Source organism: Perissodus microlepis, chromosome 5, assembly GCF_051167445.1.
Source record: "Perissodus microlepis isolate ML-2025 ecotype Zambia chromosome 5, ASM5116744v1, whole genome shotgun sequence".
Taxonomy (NCBI): Eukaryota; Metazoa; Chordata; class Actinopteri; order Cichliformes; family Cichlidae; genus Perissodus; species Perissodus microlepis.
The window spans coordinates 7432315-7453273 of NC_140465.1; the positions used below are offsets into that span (position 1 = coordinate 7432315).

Sequence of the window (20959 nt, forward strand, 5' to 3'; positions counted from 1 at the left end):
TTTATTTAGCTGGCACACACGACTGTAATCACCCCTCATTCCCTCCATTTATAGCTCCCAAACTATAAGCATCAGGTTGTTTGTGTCATGATTGATTTATCAGTGATTTTCATCTACATCCTGTGTTCCTTCTGATGGTTAGCGTGGTGTGCAACATTGTATTTTGTTAATGGTTCCAGGCCCAGGGTTGCTGCTAATGACATGGTTGTAATTGTTTGTCAGTGTGATAATGTGTGATTTCCTATTTCCATGTGAAGTTGGACATTTGATGAAGGAGGGATCTTGTCAGGAAGACAAAGTGCTGTCATTTGTCACCAGCTAAATGAGCTTCTCACCAGACATCCTCTCAGTTTTCAATGGCAATATCATATTCACGGATCCCCTTTTGGGCCATTGCCATGATTTCCACATTATTCAGTATTAAAGAAATGAATTAAGCTTGTTCTGGCTTCCTTCGACACATGAAGCACAGAAATCCAGTTGAAGGCAGAGATGTATTAAAATCACCTGATTTTGATGCAAAGGTCAGACATTGTAAAACTGAGATTTGAACTAAATCAACTATGAGAAACATGGTTTCGCTCTCTTAGTTTGTGCTCTTTGCTGACATATAGAAATATGTTAACTGTATTTCCAGAAAGACAGAAGTGAAATTACCGAGTTTGGTAATCTTTTATTCTTAGTGTTTGCTAGCAGTCATCACTTCCTTAAATTTAACATTTTTAAATGGAGAAACGGTTTCATCATCTTCACAGGAAAGACTTTGTCAGTTCATGTCACTGTGTACCTTTTTTCAGGGGCAAAATATGGAGTCAAGTTAAGTTGAATAAATATGATTTTTGATTTGGGAAAATGAAAGTTGGGAGTTTGCTGTTGCTGCCGTGCTGAACATTATTTTTACCGAAATTTGGATCATTTCTTATAGTTGCCAATTGATTAAAAATAGCTGCGAGTGATGCATGAACTGGGTTTGGGTGGTGAAATGGGGCATGCCAGAAAAAGTTGGGGTCAGTAGTTGTCGTAGAACATGAACATGACAACTTTCATTGTTTGCCTGAACATTGTATATTTGTCCGTTTCATATCTCCTGTAACATTAGAAACTTATGGCGCACATGATTGCAGCACTTGAAGGTCTTTGAAGTAGTTGTTCCCTTAACACACTGCCTTTGTTTCTGATTAAGCTTGTTCCATATTGTGGGGTTGGGGGCAGATTCTTCCTAGTTAACAATCTAATGAGCTAAACAAGACAAACAAAAGAGAGGTGCACCGAATAGGTCTCCTGAGATCGAGGGAGCTGCCTCATGTCACAAATGCTCTTCTGTCTTCGTTTTCCACTCAATATCGATTCATGTCTTCAGTGGTTATGCGCTGTCCGCTGTACACGGGTGGTGTAATCAGCTAAATGTAGCCTCTGCTTTCTTATTATTACCTGGGTGCTTAACACTGGTGGGGTTTTTTTTCTCTTCAAGGACAAATGGTGTAGGAGAAGGCAGATCCCGTGTGAAGTCCCTGAGCCCTCGCCGAGCGGCAGATCTCTTTTCAGCGCCAGCTGTTCTCTCAGATACACCAGGCCGTGCTGAAATTCTCTTAATATAATTCTAGGGGCTCAGGAGAATAGTGCAAAACAAGCGTGCCAACGAGGAGAACGTTGAATTTTTCATCAGCGGGCTTCAACTAGCTGAGTTAGTGGGCAGTGCTCTCATTCATGAGCAGATGTTCAGTGCAGTTACACTCTGCAGTTAATGTGAACTTACTGGCCTCTCTGCCATTGGCTGCAAGGACGTTGGCAGCAATCTGGCATCTGAGAATTACTCCCAGTAAAAGGCGCAGTCCTGGAAAGCATTGCCCCGGCCTTTTTTAGCCACTTCCCAGCCCAGGAGCTGGATTGTGGACAGGGGAAGGCACTGACAGCTCATCCGTCTTCAGTCCGACAGTGATGAAACACTCGCCACTGTTTGCCGGGGGAATAGCACTGAAATTCCTGCAGATAGTTTTCACATTTTACGTTCACTTCTAATGACTGGATAGATGTGAACCAACGCCACTCAGCAGGTGAAATATATTTCAGGTGTGTCTGAAAAAGAAGTACTTAAAGATACCTGCCTCAGTTGTTACAGTGAAAGAGTACATACAGATGTATTATTCCAGTACCCCTGAAAGAGGAAACTCAGAGAAGAGGCACCTGTAAGGGGGAACAGTTTGGCTCTGGTACGTCTGTAGCTGTAACCAGCTGGTGCTGTGGTCAGCCTGGTGGGCTGTATCCTCTCCCAGCCTGGTGCTTCAGACATCTGCATGCCCAGGCTGCCTAGCTTGAATTTGATGTGGTCGTACAGATCTGTAATAGTTTCATCCAACTAGGCAAAAGGCTGTTTGACTGGTGTGTGTGTGTATGCGACATCAAATTTAGTAGGTGGCATGCCAATCATCTCGAGCTTGTGTGAAAGTCATCACAGTAAAGTTGTGCATATGGGACTTAAACAGTGCAAATGACAAGCTCTTGTTTCTCTGCACGTCTCATTTTCACTTTCTAATTGGTCGTTTTCAGGTTGGCTTTACGAGAGCAAAACTAATTAGTGTTTCTAAATTCAGCAGAAAAAAAGGCAGTTGGGTTGATTGTTCTGGTTTCCTCTCCTGTGTCAGGCGCTCAACAAGAAAATAAGACTAATCATTTTCAAATTGCTCGTATTTTTAAACCCCAGAGCTGAATGTCATTCCTGGTCTCTTGGCATTTTGTTTGGCAAGATCAGGGAACCGTGGTTGCCCTCTCGCCTGTGTGCTGTCTTTGTGATTCGTGGGAAGTTTGGACTTGGGGCCAGTGGAAAAAAACAATGTGTTGTGTTTTAGGTGGGGTTGTTTCTGCTTTGATTGGGAATGTCCTGCTGACAGGAGCAGCCTCGCAAGTTTACAGTAGCTGTGACATTGCCGTTACCTTTATTCAAAGTCCTCCAGCTGCATTGAGCCCTCAGGAAGCCCAGCGCAGGCCCACATGGGCGGCTGACGGCCCAGAGAGAGGAGAATGAGCCCTGTTTGAGTTGGCAGACGCTCCCCTCTTGGGGAACTTTTGCTGCCTTTGCAGAAAGGCCAGTGGCGGCAGCTCTGGCGGGGCGGCGGTGATTCTTGGGGCAGGATGGGCTTTTTCCACCTCTCCTCCCATTCAGGAAACACATTTCGCCGTCTCTTCCCTGCGTGTTTGCAAACGGAGGGAAAGAGTTAAGGCGAAGGGGCATGGGGCAGTAGAGCTGAATGACAGAGCACGGCTGTAAGAGGCTGAGCGCTAATGTGTGGCAATTTGAAAAGGGTGAACAAGCTATTTCAGAAAGCACGAGTGTTGTGAGAAGTCAGTGCGGTGGAGCTTTATTTATACTGAACAAAAACATTTACATTTCAGTGTTCTGTAAAACATGCTCTATTTTTATTTTTCCACCGCCACTGCGGGGATTCATTCTTCAGAAGGCAGTAATTAAAACGCGGTTGATCTTAGGTTAGGGAGGAGGAGTGCTTAAATGCAATTAGAGCAATGTTCAAATTAATTTGGACCCAGTTACAGTTGTTGGAATTTGTCATTTGTCATATTTGTTTAATCAAGGGAGTTCTTGTTTGAGAGACTAAATCTAGATCCACTGATATGTAAACGGGCCACTGAGAAGCCTGTTCAAACCTATTATCTGCCTGACATGAATATTAATTTGAAAGTGACCTTTTTTGTGACCTTTCAGTTTTGAACTCACACTTAACTGAGAGGTGCATGTGGTTGCGTGTTGTGACAGCATGGTTATTATTGAAAAAGCTGATTGTGGAAAAATAAGTATGTTCTTGCTTTTGTCACCTTCACGTTTGAAATAATTTCCACTGTTTCTCTTCTTTTTTCCATTCTGCCACCCCCACCCCTTAACTTTCCTTTACTACCTCCTCTCTTCTTCTCTCCTCCCCTTCTGCTGACTGCTTGCCGATCCAGCCAGGACACTCCAGTGGTGACATCCTGTGGAGCCATAGATTAAAGTAAGTACCTCACAGAAACATCAGTAGACACCAGCATTTGGTTAAGAAACACGACTCGTGCACCAGCTTTTGGTGCATTCTTCCTAATGTCTTCTCAAAGAAGGGCATTATATGGTAATAGTTGTGAGTTTGAATGCCACAGGATGATAAGAAAGGTTTTGCATAGTAACCGATTTCCTCTTTTCCTGATGCAGTTGCATGTTGACATAAGTTTGAATGCTTAAATGCGTGCAAGGGGCCAGGTCAGTGAGTCGTGCTGGTGTTCAGAGTTAACTGTGAACCTGAAAAGTAAAGAAAATTGCAGATAGTGTGCTGGCTCATGTCTGCATCCCCAGACTATCCTAGAAGTCATTACTCCTTGTGTGGTGTATAAACACGTCAAAAACAAACAATGACCCTGGGCAGACTCCACACTGCAAAACAATTTCAAAGCCTGCAGTGTAGTGTAAACACAAAACATGGCTAACCTTCACGCAGGGAAGACTTCACCTTAAACCCGGTGTTTGTTTTATAGTCCCTGTCGACCTTGGTCAGATATAGTTTACATCTCTTTGGTTCTTTCAGGTCGATGTAGCTCGGGTTCTGTGCTGACATTTACGGTTGAAGCTTTTCAGTAAACAACATGTGGCTCGGAAACAGACTATTAATGGAGATCTTATTAGTCAGGTGTTCACATTTAAAAAAGATAGAGATGAACTTTGCTGTCAGTGGTGATTGTGACATGACTGATATTCAGTGTTGTTGTAAACCAAGTGTAAACACTGCCTCGTGGGGTGTAGATTTCCCATACAGACACTGTATGTATCGACCAATGAATATTCATTTTCTCCTCTCGTAGACTCTTCTGCCTCTGTGAGCTCTTTCACACTGAGCCGGGGGTGACTGTAAGGCAAGGTGAACCCATATTTTTAATAAAGCCCAGCTGCTGAATGATCAAATAGAGTCTCTAATTAAGGCCTGAGTGTACACCCATGTAAAATTCTCTCTGGAATGCTAACAACCTGTGATATTTCCAGAGGAATTTGCTGTGAAGGTCTCAGAGAAGGAAAGGGATTCAAGTGTTTGGGGTTCAGAGGGAGGAGGGGCAGTGTTCGTGTGGCAAGGCAACATGTTGTTCACATCCGTGTCAGATTGAGGCTAATGAAGGCCAGGCTGATCCTTGGATGCAAGCCTTAAGTAAATGATCCCTCTTTGAATATATTAGCGCTCCGTAGCAGCGTTGTGCCTCCCTGCCGTGCCAGCGCTGCTACGTGTTGTCTCGTGGTCTGACGAGGCCAGTCGAAATGGCAGTCACGGTGTTCGATCACGCCGTGTACCGTTGAGCGTGATTTCAGTTTGTTTTACAGCAGTGATGTTACATTGACTTGGTGGTGAGGAAGTACTCTGGCTGATCATTTCCAGGTTAGTGTGGCTGCAAAACAGTTTGATAGTAAATGGAAAGTATGAGTGTTGTGTCATTTGGCAATGTAAATGAGCCATCTCAAATTTTTCCCCACCCTCTTAAGAGGGATTGCATTTACATAGCAGGCAAGGGTTTGATACTCAAGCAGATGGTTCGTGTAGACAAAAGCTGAATTTACTGTTATTTTTAGTGTAGTTTTGAATTTAGTCATTTCTATTCATTTTTGTCTTTTTCGATTAATTTATTCGACAATAATCGGAAAAAAAACACAGTTTTAAATTCAGTGAACAAACATTGCTATCAGAACTGTTTCCACTGCAATTTATGGTCACAGCAGCACTTAACATGGAAATGAATCCTAAGCTAGTAATTATAAAGCACTTTGGATTATTAATTGGAAAGACAAGGACATAGAAATGAAACAATTGTGAATGCACCCCTTCTAAGCTGCTGTAGCATCTCATTAATAAATACCTTTCTGTTTCTTTAGTGCTGTGCCCGCCTTGCTGATTGAAACAATGTCATTTGATTTTCGCTGATAAAGCATCCGTGCTTCATAGATGGATGGATTGGATGGATCCAATTAGCCATAGTCATCGCTCATGTATTTAAGCTGACAGTGGAAGTCTTGCGTAGAATATCCTTGATTTTGGTAGTTTTGTGAGGCGCTCATGCAGAGTACTTTGAAAGCCCATAAAGAGCGGACTGTGAAGAATGCTCCCTTGATGCAGCTTTGATTTACAGCAAATTTTTTCAATTAGACGTGGGAGGGAAGTAATTGATTTTCAGTAGGTAGTGTACAATGATTGGAAATTCTTAAAGGATGAGAAAGTGACCAAGATCCATAACTTTTTTCCTTTCACTGTGTATTATATACAATCAACGCTGCAATTACTTGGGGCTTTTACTTAACATTTCATACAGGTTTTATTAGTAGGTAATGCATCTTTTTATACAGAGCACTCACATTCTACAACCTACACATTTACAGCAGGTTATGAGGTTTGATGGCTTGTAGTAGCAGCTGCACAGGTGCACCTAGTGTCTCATAAGGCATTCTGACCTTCTGCACAGCACATACCATGCTGGCCTGTTTGTAAACGCCAGCCCTGTTTGTAAACACGAACAGAGAGATGAGAAGCAGACTTGCCCCGGTCGCGCTCGGCTCACAAGACAGGGACAACACAACGTGACAAGCAACAGATGTGTCACACAGGCTGAAATCAAAACAGCCGTCCAGCATGGAGTTGTGCACACCATCAGACATGGATGCTGTGATGAGGCGGGGAGGCAGCGAGCACTGCTGGCAGATGAGACAAGGCAGCGCCTCTGCTGCTCCCAGCTTCCTGTCTAGAAGAGGACAGGCCTGTTTGCAGGCTGCTTTGACACTCCTAGTCACTTTGTCATCTGGGGTGCTCACTGCAGCTCTGATCACATGTACACATTGCATTCAAAGAGCGTCATATCAGCCGTGTGACAGGTAGGCTCCCAATGAGACAACAGCCAAAGGGGATGTCCTTTTCAATACACTGTGTGAGCACAAACGCACAGTGCGCCAAGGCAAAATAACATCATATGACATCATTCGGAATGCTCTTATGCTGTCTTCTCTGTTTGGAAAGATGATGCGGGTTTGGTTCTGCCCTGCCTAATAACAGAAAGGCCTTTATGGAGATGCATGTCCACTCCGTGCAAACCGAAAGTTTGACAGCAGCAGTAAAAGTGCAGCTTCACACAGGCAGCACACTAATGATATTCTATCATATAATCTGCCTTTTGCCACTGCCCCATAAGCAACAACGCGGCTTCACTTTGAGCCATGGGAAGAGAAACAGGAATCCGTCATCAGAACAAGTGCATGAATGAAGGTGCGGCAACAGCTGCTTGACTGAGCACATACAACAGACTGTCACCCCACATCTGTTTACCACTTCGACAGCCACATGAGTGTTTATATCCATGAGTGTAATTGAGCTATTTTCCCGAGGGCAGCTGTAACCCACACTAAGTTATAGCCCAACTTTCCATTAAAGCGTGGGGGGAAGTTTTACTGATAGCAATCACGCTCAGCAACACTGCTATGTAAATACGGCTTATCAGCTTTGCCAATTTGGTTAAGTGGCATGTACGTGGGTGATTCATACATCTAGCTCTGTGGCTGTGACACTAGCCACATACTGTAGACATTTAATAAACATTGGTAACTTGCATTATTAACAAGTATATATGCAGCAAGAACATAATAATGAAAATGATGTCATGTCAAACCAATATTGTGCGGAAAAGATGCAAATAAACTGAAAAAATATTCAGGCTGCCATGTGGTCAAACTTAACTGTCTGCATGCAGCATGTACAGTATATGGAAATTGAAATGGGAATATCTAGATCTAAAACGTGCCATTTAAATATTCAAATGTTAACACCAAACAATATAATGCATTATGGCTTTTAGTATTTGCATACAACTCTGTTTGCTGCTGTAAGCTGGGGGTAATACAAGGAAGAGAGAGGGAGAAAGATAGTGAGGGAGAAACACTGAGCGGATATGGAGCACACAAACAAAGCCTTTGTGTGCCAGTAATAGGAAAAGGACATTTGATTACTGTGTGAATTTTTATGGTAGCTTAATTTAACAGTTAATGGTTATTTTGTATATCTTTAAGTCTTTACTGTTTTAGGGAAACTACGACTTCCATCACACACTGAACCTTTGCTAATTTGTAGATGGCTATGTCTTGATGCATGCTCAGTCATCCAGGTAAGTAAACCCCAAAAGGTTGCTTCTGTTCATCTGGACGTAACGTTTTCAGTGGGAGAAACGTTTCGTCACTCACAACAATGGGCTGTGACCTCACAGTTCCCCATTGTTCATTCTGTGGTGCTAGTTTCAGGCACTGTTTGTAAGGTTGGGGAAACCTGCAGTCAACCGAGACTGAAGAAGTCACTTGGACGAGTGACGAAACGTTTCTCCCACCGAAAACGTTACGTCCAGATGAACAGTATCAACCTTTTGGGATGTAGACGGATAATTTTAAAACAATGTAAATCAGACGTTAGCTGAAACGACCATTTATTTTTGTTTGATGGAGGTCATGTTGATACTAGGGCTGCCACGATTAGTCGACTAGTCACGATTACGTCGACTATCAAAATCGTCGACGACTGATTTAATAGTCGACGCGTCATTTGAAGCTTTGTAAGATCACAAAAGACGCAGGAATAAGTAGTAGGATTTAAGAGTGTAATAACGGACTGAAACAGAAGATGGCAGCACTGCATGTACAAGGATGCCAGCTGCCGTTAAACCCCGAAGAAGAAGAAGTAGCTCTGTCCCAGAATTCATAGCGCGGCCCAGCGCAGCCCAGCTCATTTTCCAACAATGGCGGCAGCTAGTTAGTTTTAATATTACTCTTATTATTCTTTCTGGGTCACAAAATAAACGTTTAACATATTTTCAGGCGAGAATGTAGCTGCGTAAACCTCAAATATCTGCTCAATTTATCAAGACACCACATACTTTCAAAAGTGCTCCGACGTTTTCGGAGACGTCTGTTACCCTCTAGCTCGATAGCTAGCCGGGGGCAAGACTCACTAGAGCCGGTGAGCACACCGGACTTCCGGCAAATCGTTTTCAAACCCACCGCCGTCTTTTGCTACTCAGGTTAAACATGATATATAAGTCACTTAGATAACTTAAAAATGTTATTGTTTGGCTTTTTTTTTAGTATTTTATTTGTTCCTGAGTAAATCGGTTTGGCTGAGATTAAAGTTAGTTTTTACACAGCTGAATAATGTCAAGCAGACAACTGATTATCAGAAGTATGAGATGCTCGAGAATATACTCCGGTGTCCCGTTATATTTTAGACAGCAAGGAGTTTATTAAACTTCACCGAAACAATCTGCAAATTTCATTAAAATTTAACAAACTATCATCTTGTCTTTATTTTTAGTTAGCACATACCTTAAACACTTAAAGCTATAAGCTAATGATAGTTATATAAGAGCAGATGCATGCTGGTGCAATAAGCTGTACGTTTTACGTCCAATGGATGCATGATCTGATTAGTCGACTAATCACAAAAATAATCGGTGACTAGTCGACTATCAAAATAATCGTTTGTGGCAGCCCTAGTTGATACATGTTTTTTCTATACTTTCCATTTTTGTAAAATGTATTCCCAGTTGCAGTGTCTCATTTTCAAGTGAAGTTCATTCAAGATGTTCAGAATTTGGCCATTATTGAAAAGCTATTGCACCTGGTAAGGTCGGGGAAAATGTTAAAATTATCTGTACTGTCTTGGTTTGCAAGTTAATCATTTCCCAAATTGAATTTACATAGGGGCAGGCCAGTAAGCGAGGTCAACCACTCACCGACAGCCAATATATTTGTCCAGTCGCCAAACACAGGAGAACTGCTTCTGTAAAAGTAGAAACCTTTAGCTCTTGAGAACTGTGTCAGATTGATATATTTCCTTGTTCTTAATCATTCATTTACAGTTACAAATAAACTGCTGTATTTGTTACTGAAGAAAATGCTTGTTTAAGGAAATGAATGTATTTATTTATTGTAGCACCTGTGACTTGCTAGGTGGCAGGATCAGATATCACATAGCTACAGACAAATGAAGCAGTCGTTTGACCACAGGAACAGTGGCTGAGTTTCACAAAAATACATTTCAAATATAAAAAACATCATCCACAGATAAAAAACAAGGTCAGTGTACAGTGTTGATGAGAAGGTCGTACGAAGTCTGAAATTTAACTTGCTTATAGCTGTAGACACCCTGATAATGAGGTTGCTGACTGTTAACTGATGCTTTACCATGAGGACACTTCTTCACTCTGTACCACTGTCTGCTCAGCTGTGATGCGCCTCTGCTGCATGTGCCGTTGACAGTACTGCAAAGATGTGAATGGCGAAGTCAGTGCTGCCCTGCAGGACAGACTATATGACCACAACATTTATAAATACCCCCCACCCATCTTTTTCTGCTTTTTGTTCTTGTAATAAAATTTTGTTATTAAGTTTCAAATCTGTGCATATCAAACAACAGATTTGCAAATATGCAGCACACTGGTTTGGAAGAAAAGGGCTGCGAGGAATAGATTTCACTTGAGATAATTTTAGATATGTTATTAACATATTTCTCTTATATTAGAAATATACAGGATACAGATACAGAGGGATGGTGAAAAGAAGACAGCAGGACAGGAGTCGACCGTGGTCACTGTCTGACAGGGTTAAACTTAGTGAAGGATTGCCAGTCCAAACTGTGACATCTGTAGCCACCATCAACACGTACTGTAATTAAGTGGAATCTGTGAGCTTTAATTCTATTTGCTGTCCAATAACAGCTCCCTGTAATGAATAATTTAAGGAATAAGGGAGGCTGTTACTTGACGCCTTTTCACTTTGCGTTTAAATTTAGCTGGTGTCATTGTCCGGCAGTGTGATTAATAGTTTATCAGTCTCGACTATACATCTCCATGAAATATCTCTTTCCATCTGTCATTGAACTGCACATGGAAATTGGTTAGATTTTTAATCAGGCATAGCTTAGGCCAGTTGAAAAAGGAAAATTACCAAAGGAACCTGCTCTCACAATGCACTCACATGCAGGTAAGACACTGGATGTCGTTTGTGGAATAAGTCTTTCTGCCTCTGTGGCTCTGCTCACCGTTCATCTCTTTTTTTTGTCTTTTTCGTATGATAATTACATTGAGACCTCATACAGGCTAGAGTGTGCAGCCTAAATGTGGTTTTAAATAAGCCTGAGGTGTGTAACAGTGAAAGTGAGTTGTGAAAGAGGCGCCTGCCACAAGGGGGTTGACCAGTGAGCCAGAGATTGGCTTCCCTGTCAAATAAAGATTAGGTCTTTATTTCACAGTCTAATCCCTGCAAATCTCTTATTGAAGAACTTGGATGGTGCAGCGCTTCTAATGGCACAGAGACTTCACTGTCTGCGTTTCTTCTTTATCTCTGAATGTACACAAGTGGATACAGCAACCTCTGGTCCCGGGTTAGTCAGTCTATTTAATCTGGATTACAACTCATATTAAGTTGACCAAGGTTACCTTAGTTCCTACTAACAAGCTGCATTGCATTGAAGCTGCTCGTGGCATTTTACATTCTGCTGCTACGCTGTAGCCAAGTTGGGGCTGTATTGCGACTTTTCTAGTTATTGAATATCTTCATTTTCCCCCTCTCAACTATGCAGAACATTCTTTTTATTGAATTATTAATGTGAATTTTGAATTATTGAAGGAAGATAATTTCTGATCAGATTAATATTAACTCCCTGTGAAATATTAATGACTAATGTTAAAAACGATGAACTTACAGAACCATTAATATAATCATAAACAGACATAGTAGTGGTGACACAGAGTCAAATGTGCCAGGGCCGCTCCAGCCTCTTTTAATGCAGCTTCCCTTGAGGTTGGTGAATGTGAAATATTGCAAGAGTCTACTTTGTACTCAGAAGCTTGGCTATTGTCATTGGCCAGCCCTGCCCCTGGGGCTGGCGCCGGTGTCACGGGGGGAAGTTCACCAGCATTTGTCTCCAGGTTACCTTTGTGACCTTGTCCACAGATGACCTGAACTATGGCCAGGGGAAAAGTCACAAAGATGTTTTGTTGTTAACATTAAGCTGGTCCCCTTATCACCTCCACTGATTGGCAGCGCTCCACTGACAGCTCGAGTTATTCTGCTCCACCCCCAACTTTTGCTCCGAAGCCTGGTGGCTAAATACGACCGACCATTCTTTATCTGTTTTTCACAAGGAGTGGCACAAAGTGAGTTTCATCATGCAAGCCTTGAGCAGGTTAAATCTAGTCTTTTGTCAGTTTTGATTAAAACTCTCTTTAGATTAATGATATTCAGCAAAGATTTGATCTATCATTTGCCATTCTTTGGGTTTGTTATTACGATCGTCCCATTGTATTTATAAAATATGGAAATCAGACAAAAATAAACCATTATTCTAACATAATGGTAAGCACCTCGAAAATATGGTTACATTAATTATGTTTTAAATGCTAATGCCAGTGAAGAACATAATAAAGAAGACATGAAAGACTCCCTATTCAAAATCTGATAGCCAGGGAGAAGCAAATTATTTCAAATATTTGATATTTAAATTATTTTCAAATGAACTGAGACATGAGTAGAGTAGAGGCGAGTAGTTTCCCCTGGTGATCCTTCAGGGTCCTTTGTTTCCGTGGTGTGTCTCCAGCTCATTAATGTTCTAAGCATGTGAGGGAACCAGACCATACCCCATAACCCATAGCCGGATGACACCTCAGGCCCAACACACATGCAGTGCATGCGCATACATTCACACACATGCACACACGTACACAAAAATCCCTCAGCTGTTTAAAGTCCACTGGCTCTTTCAGGAAGTGATGGCCGCCGTGCTGTCCTGATTAAAATGACAATAGTCTAATTAACTCGACCCCAGTGTCAGTGCACTAAACGGCTGATGGCCCGCCAGTTCCTGTTTGAAAACCCTTTGTCTCCTCATCATCCAAAAATATGACTTTTTTTTTTTTTTTAACAGCAAAATGCCTCAACCCCATTTGACGGGATTTGCTAATGGCAATTATTTCTCATGAGCTAATTAAATCTAGGCAAAGTTTTCCATTCTTTTTTTCTTCCTGCTGCAGAAATCCGTCTGTACAATCCTCCTGGGATTTTTCATTCACGGTATAATATCACAAGCAGCTTCAAGCAATGCTAGTCATTTAGATTATATACAATTGTAAAGAGGTGTTTTGGTGTTCAGACTGATTATATTTGCTTTTTTTCTACCACTTTTAATCGAATCGTTTATTGATCCAACATCGTGATCTTTTCAGAGCCAACCCAAAGCCCCTGCTGGTCAACAGGTCAAACCGCCTGATAAAAAGGAGCCAAAGATGACGCATTCAAGCAAATCGGCCAAAATCTTTTAACCTCCTTAACTAACAGTTTTTGAAAATGAGACTTTAATCCAGCCCCCATTAATCTTTTGCATTGTTTGATGGACTCGTCTAAAGTGCAGAGGAAAGAAAAAAGAACAACAACATTAAAAAAAAAACTTTAATGACTGAAGAAGAAACTGCTTTTTGTTCTATTATCCTTCTGTTGGTGATTAAGGTCTGTAGGGAGATAATTACGCTTTAGTCTGGAGTTAATGAAACGAAAACTTGTCTTTTCTTGTGGAAAGGAAGGGCAGATCTTTTGTACTGCTATCTGCAGACATCTCCCACCCTTGACAGGGCACACAGAGAATTGGTTTTGTTTTAAGGTTGCAAGCCCCCTCCGCTGCCTGTCAGTCCATGGATGATATGAGGGATCTGTGAATGAAGCCAGAGTCAATGAGGTCTGCCTCCGCTGCACTAGTGAAGCTTTCTGTTCTTCCTGTGAACATAAAATATGCTGTAAAACATCAAATGACAACATCACAGGAGGTCATCAGAGTGAAAGAAAAATAAATAAAATGCATGTTCATTCTGCGTATTACATGTTTTAGTGTTGTTACAGCAACAAGCACGTGTTCACCAACAAATGACCCCGCTTTGTTGAGCACCAAAGGAATGCACAGATTTGAATTTATCACATGGCAACACGGGGGCCATATGTGTCATCTGACTTCAGATGCCCCTTTTGAACACGTGGTGCTGTTGACTAAACTATTGTACGGTACAAATGGTGGCCAGAGAGCACATATTATGCTGTCCTTGTAGAAGTTCACATCTGGTGTGAGGAGCTATGTGTGTCACTTTATGTGTGTGTGTGTGTGTGTGTGTGTGTGTGTGTGTGTGTGTGTGTGTGTGTAGGGCAGCAGCACCTCCCCACCCCTCCTGTCCCTCTTGCCCCTCCAACAGCACTCTCACATTTCATCATCTGTTCTCCAGCGCTACGGTGCTCCGGCACAAGTTGGCCGCTCTGGATCCATCTGTTGTTATTATTTTCTACTGATAATTGGCTTGAACAATGGAATGCCTGTGTCCCCCTTGCCTTTGAAACCCAACACCCTGTTTATTTTCCCGAGGTCTCATTTCTGCTCTTTTTCCCTCTATCCTACCCTCTCTCACCCCTCAATTTTTCTCTCTCGCTCCTCTCCTGTCAACTTGTGTCACCTCACCCCTAGCCCCTCCTTTTCCCCTGATCCATTTGAGAGGGTTTCACATGAAAATTGCATCTTTGACTGGCCACATCAGTATGTGTCACTCAGCATCTGATGCTTCTCTCTAGACTTTCTGGAGGGGCTCAGCTTCCATTCTTTTTGTTTTGTTTTTACTAAGATAGGATTTTCTTTTCTCTCGCTTTTTTCAGGAGCTTCCCACTTACAGCACAAACTTCTGCATTCCTGGCCCAAGAAACAGATGAGGCAAATAAGAAGGTGTGGGGGAGGGAGCAGGGGGTGTAGAGAGGAGAGTGGGAACAGCAGAGTGTCTTTAGGAAGAAAGGCATTGGACGATGGATGTTCGTAAAAATCACTTTTTCCTCCCTGCTAAAATTCAGGTTTTCCACCAGGGGGTGGGAAGAAGAGAAGCATATGTAAGGAAGAACAAGAAGATCACAAGGTGTACTTTCATTTTAATCGAGGACATCATTTAATAAAAGCCCACACCAAAAAATGACCTACTTACATTAATTAAATTTGATATTTAAAAATTTAATTAGTATTTTAGGTTGTAATTAAGTAGTTTCATGTTGAAGACTTCATGCTCTGGTGACATTTTTAGACTGGTACATTTTATTTAGTCAGAATTTTATCCTCAGCCTTGCAGAGTGCCTATTGATGAAGTAATTAGCTGTGTGTATGTAAAAGTAAAATGCTCATGTATGGTGTTTGACAAAGTGTAGAGAAAGTCAAGTGCCTTCTGTGTAACTGTTGGGAAATCCTCTGTTCATGTCATCAGAGGCATGAGGAAGTTTTTTTTTTCTTTTTTTGTTTTTCCTGTTCTGTTTTTTTGACCGCGGTGATGTTCATTTGTTCTGTATGCTCTTGTCTAATTAAAAGAGGCTAGGACAGGTAGGGCTCCCAGCAGGCATCTGCTCCGTGCCAGTTCTTCATTTGCCGAGTGTTTGTGTTTATGCAAACGGGCCTCTTCCTGCATATTTAATTTAGAGCACGGCACCGACTTTTGTTGTGTTTTGACCACATACCTTTAGTACCTCTCAGCTCTTCCGTCTGGCCAGGCTAGTTCTCTCTCTCTCTCTTTCACTCTCATACACACATGCAAACTCACTTGACTACCTCATTACTACTTAGACTACTTTCACCGCCAGCTTTCTCCTCTTCTTCAGAAGTGGATTTCAAACACTCAGTGCTTGGAGGAAATATGAATGAATATACAGTTTTGTAAACATGATGAAAGTCTGTTTAACTGTTGGAAGGTAAGTCTGTGAAGATTATATTATCTTTACACTGTTTTCTCCTCCTCGTCATTCCTTTTTATGGCACAGTGCTCCATGACTGCGAGTCTGTACGAGCGTCTTTGTAGGTGTGTTCTGTAAGTGATTGACAGATTTTATGTATAGGGTGTAGATGGCAATGCCTTTCTCTATTGGTCATAAGTACAAGCTACTGCAACATGTATAATAATTGTTGTACAGTGTAAGATTGCAAAAGGGTGAATTCAGTGAAGTATTTGAGTGTTTAGAGAGTTTTCTAAAGAGATGAAACAAGCAATGAATCATTTTGTTAATTTGTTCATTTCTGCTCATGCTCTGGCAAATCTAAATTCTTTAAGATAGACGTGCAAAACAAACAAACAAACAAAAAAAGACTGAAGGAAACCTCAAGGAACGTTAGCTACAGCAGTACTGAGGTGTGTGTGTTGTGGTGTCCCAGTTAAAAACAGCCACAAATGATTGGAAAATATATGACCTATTAGTTAAAGCTGACATTGTCCTGTTTTACATGTGCAAAATGTTTCTTTTGTTCAGTGCAGCAGGGTTGGAGGTGAGAGTGACTACTAACCCCACGATGCGTAAGGGTATTAGTTCCTCCCCTCACTCATCGCATCTTGTTCTCCCTTTGTCTTTGTCTGGGGAAATGGAATCTGCAGCTTATTGATATTAATAGCGCACAGGATCTGTGGTTGGAGAGGAGCTGGGACCTGGGCGAGAGTGGTAACTTGATATGGCTGGGTAGAATTGACAGTCCTCCTGCTTGACAGGGTGGAAAGGGGTTTGTTGTAAAAATGGGATTGCATAATGTTCAGGCCGTGTGTGCTGTGCTGTACATTACTGTACATACAGGATCGGGGTTAAACATTTCGACCGGCCTGATCTGATTTTGCATGTTAAGTGTGAAACCTTTCTTGACCGTGGATGCTGAACTGCACTGGCTGTGACTTGACAGAATAATAAACAAAGTGCGATTCTCTGATGGATCAGTAATCAGCGGCATGCATTCAGTGTCTTGTCGATGAGACATTTTATATTCAGTGGGCACATTTGAATAGTGTAAAGAAATGTTTGGCCTTGCTTGTTTTGGGTCCACTTCGTTAATATTAAGACAGCAAAGCACTCCATGGAGAAAAGCTGCGCTCTATGTACTTTGTTCTTAGCTCAGCAAAACGTGAGGGCAGGTCCAAAGAATCTGGGGGATCAGACAGGCCTGACATTCACCAGACTGCACTGTTGCCTTTTAAGCTTAGAAAAAGAGAATCTGAAAATAAGCACCCAGAATAAGGGCTGGCTGGATTGAAGTTGGGTTTAATTGGTGGGTTTTGAGTCTGTTTGCGTGTCAGAAAGTGCTGTTGTTTACAGTCTGTGTGGGTGTTACAATATAACGCCCTGATCCTGCCAATCACATTAAAAAGAAAAAAAACACAACAATGCATTTTTCTCCTCTTTTTTTAAAATGCTGACTTTTTAGACTTTATGAGACTTAGCCATGGTTTTCATTTAATCAGTCCTTCTTAATAAAAGCCCAGAAGAAAAGAGGGGGAAAATAGTGTGCAGTCAGCCCTTTTAGCAGATCAGATCATACAGTAAGCAGCTGCGTTTGTTGAGAAGTGAGTCATGCTTTAGATTTTCCTGTGTTTCATTGCACAGACAGTGACTAGGAAAATCTCCTGCACACACCCTAAAAACAAATACCAGTGACCCTGCATATCAGTGACTCTACACAACTACAACTCTTCTACACCCTATTTTATTTACACAATGCTTTTAGTACTGATCCACCAGCCTTAAGCTGCGTTAAACCAGTATCTCAACTTTTTTTGTTTAGATTCAAACAGACTATTATAGCCTGGCATGATAAATAGATGCTGTAGAATTATTCAGATGCTGATGCTAAGTGGTCCAAACATGCAGGATGGGCTGTAAAGAACCACGAGACAACTCTGGCAGCCTCCTATTGACAACCATTGAGTTGAGCATTAATTAATATGGTAATGATATGTGAAGGTTCATTAACAAGCCGCCACAGAAGTAGCCACAGATATAGTATTAAGCGTGCTTAGAGTAATTAATGGAATAACTTTACTTAGTGGTAAATATTCATGGGCCCTCATCTTTTTGTCTGCACGGTGTGAAGAGAGAGGAGAGCCTGTCCATTAGAGGAGCTGAAGAGCTGTCCACAGTGAATGCAGGCCTTTTGTTGGGATTGGGTGCGTTTCAGTGGAGGGGTATTAATTCATATTTTGAACATGCAATCTTACAACAAAGCCAAAGGCACTGATAACATACCTGTGACTAGAGAGCATATTGTGAAGCCGTGACCCCTTCAAAAAATAGGAAAGTCCACTTCACAGGTTTGTGGACAGAATAAAATGAGTCTTTGTTCACACTCACATGTAACCACAGCCGTTCATTACCATAGCAAAAAACCCTTCTGATTGTTCCATTTCCTCTGAAAATAAGGTGTTTGCATGTTTTTCCCACCATGACTACAATGAAGCCCTGTGGTATTTGCATACAAAATGGAAACATTTTTATGGATCACCTGAAAGCTATCGGGCTAATAAAAAGGTCTCGTAGCGGCACAAATAAAAATCTCCTGCATAATTAACTTAAAAATGTAATGTTCATTTTTGTATCATTTCAATATGTATATCTTACATTGTAGTCTTTGTACATACTAGTAGCCAGTTTTTTAAAATTTCTCAGGCTACTTCAAGTGGCATCCAGTAACAGAAGTAACACTATCAGTATTCCACTACCTCTTCAATGAAAACATAGTGGAATACATATTTCAATTAAGTGTACATAATTAATGAAATTCAAGGCTTCCTGCTCATTATCTTTTACTTTTAAGCAATCGCTGCTGAGATATGTGAGTCATTTTTGACAGAAATCAGCAAGACATCAAAGTTTTGCTTCATACCTCTTTCCAGGAGTTGTCATCAATCCAGGAACCCACCCAGGTAAAGAAAACACAATCCGAGTGACTGTACTGGAAAGATAATATGGAGAAAATACACAGAGCAACTCATTATGACAGAACATGCATTTTTTTAGTAGCTTTGCTACTACAAGCCTGGAACATGCCCCCTTGGGAAAGTCCAAGATTAATGGCTAACTGCAGGCTATAACTGACAAACAGGTATTTTTCTATTGAGTTTGTATCCAGCAGATTATTGGAATTCTGTGCTCACCAAGATGTTGTTTGTTGCACGAGTTTAGGTGAAAGGTTTAGGTGGAACAAGGTGCTGTTTTGTTTGTATCACTGGTGTAACTCTGTGCAGTTAGTATCAGTTTTACGTGTCACTGCACTGTGAGATTTCCATGTCAAAAGTACTTTGTTGTCCTATGTGCCGTTGGGTTTGTTTTTTTTGTTTTTAACCAAATGGCACGGCAGATCTGCAACAGCCAGCCAAGACTTTGCATGAGAACCTTGGAAAATGCTTCTTAGTTTCCTTTGTCTTTTAAAATTGTTGCATTTAGATTCATTTTCTTAGATTTGGCCTCTTACTGAGCATGCACATAACCCACCTTGGTGGGTAATTATCTCAACCAGGAATTGTTCTATTCCCTAAATTCTCAATGTGGGAGTGTGTGATGGGTTCCCTTTTCCCAACCAGGCTAAGCAGCATGTGCTTGTTTATCCTCACCCTACGATCTGTGCACCCCCACTGTTCTAAATGGCAATATTACAACCCTGTGCTGTTTGAAATGGAGACAATTATCTGTTTAGGTATTACAAGATGGGCTTTATATTACAAGGAGAAAAGGCGTACAGCTGCTATCAGGATCCCGTTGTTGCCTTTTCTCTCCAGTACAAATTTTCCATCATTAAAATGATGGAACATTTATCTAAATGGATGTTATGCATTGGGTAAACTCATTTAGCTCCCGGGGCTCTTTCAGGTGATGGGAATTAATGATGTTTAGTAGTTTGAAACTGAAAATATCTGTCATTTGTCACCACTCACCATTGATTTACGATTCCATTGATGATATGTTAATTGAAGTGTAATGAATCACAATAATAGGGTAGTTGTGTGGGAATGGTCCATTTTCAATGATTGTTCAACCCTCGGTAGAGTTCAGAGCGAGCTGCATGTTGACTCGCGTTTTCAACAAGGGCGTTTAACTCATAATTAACGCTGAAACTGGGCACGTTGGTCCGGGTTGTTTTTATCTGCGTTCGGCATGCTTTAGATATACGCTTTCACAAATGCCCGGCCACATTTTTGACTGCCAAATGTAAACGGCAAAAAAGAACAGCGGGAGAGGGAGTTGGAGCCTTTTTTTCATATTTGGATATGCTTTAATGCTTTTATTCAAATTCACCTGAGATATTGGCCCACAGTCACTTCTCAGTTTACCATAAAAATAAGATTTTGTTTCCTTCTTTCTTTTTTCATCTTTCTTCGCCTGGGTTGAGTGCTCACTTAGGAAAGCCGTGAATTCAGATCAGGGCCACCCAGGGGAGTAGAGCGAGGGCAGAGCAGGTATAGATGAGGTGTGTTCACCAGCAGGGGGTGCCAAGAAGGGCATCCTCTGTCAGTAATATGAAAAGTTTTTGTCTTGCAAATAAACCATTCACTCACAGACAGCCCTATTGTTCACTTGTTATCATCAATGGGTGTAGTTGTAGTTAACAGGCAGATGGAAATGCGAGGATGTGTCGGACGGTGACAATAGTAGGCTACAGGAAGATAAAGGAAAGGTGCCTCCTGCCCCGCTCTGAGCTGAAATGGTTGCTTTTACGTTCCTAGCAGCTGAGGAAGGTACACTGACTGCTTGTACAGCTTCATACAAACAAGGGGAGGCAAACAGCACAGGAATGTAGAGAATTGATTTCTTTCTGATGGTTTCTCAGAACATATAAGACTGTTTGCGCCGGTTATCAATTCCAATCGATAGCAACTGGTGGAAGCTGCTGGCTCGTTGCTGGCTGCTTGTAGTTTACACCTGTGTACCTCGTGTTTCTTTTTTTTGTAATTTGGCTCGAGGGTGCTGATGACGAACATTGCAGCGGTAATTATTTCAGAATTCTAAATAATTCTCCCATTTTGTGTCTGCAGGGCGAGGAGGCTGTTTCACCACCGCTGGAACTGAAGATTGCTTTAAATAAGCAAGTCCTCGTGGAAGGTAAAC

The 20959-nt window shown here is 41.6% G+C and overlaps 1 protein-coding gene across 11 annotated transcripts in view; it reads left to right on the top strand.

Moving 5' to 3' along the window:
• Positions 1 to 20959, top strand: part of foxp1b (forkhead box P1b) — a 149314-nt gene that overhangs the window by 29402 nt on the left and 98953 nt on the right. For 8 of the 11 annotated variants that reach the window (XM_084927551.1, XM_084927553.1, XM_084927550.1 and 5 more), the window contains 2 exons: positions 3958 to 4001; positions 20887 to 20953. The gene's annotated coding sequence lies outside the window, so the exon portion shown is untranslated. Of the gene's footprint in view, positions 1 to 3957; positions 4002 to 14302; positions 15797 to 20886; positions 20954 to 20959 lie in introns of those variants that run through there. The other 3 variants (XM_084927555.1, XM_084927554.1, XM_084927556.1) reach the window with 2 other exon arrangements.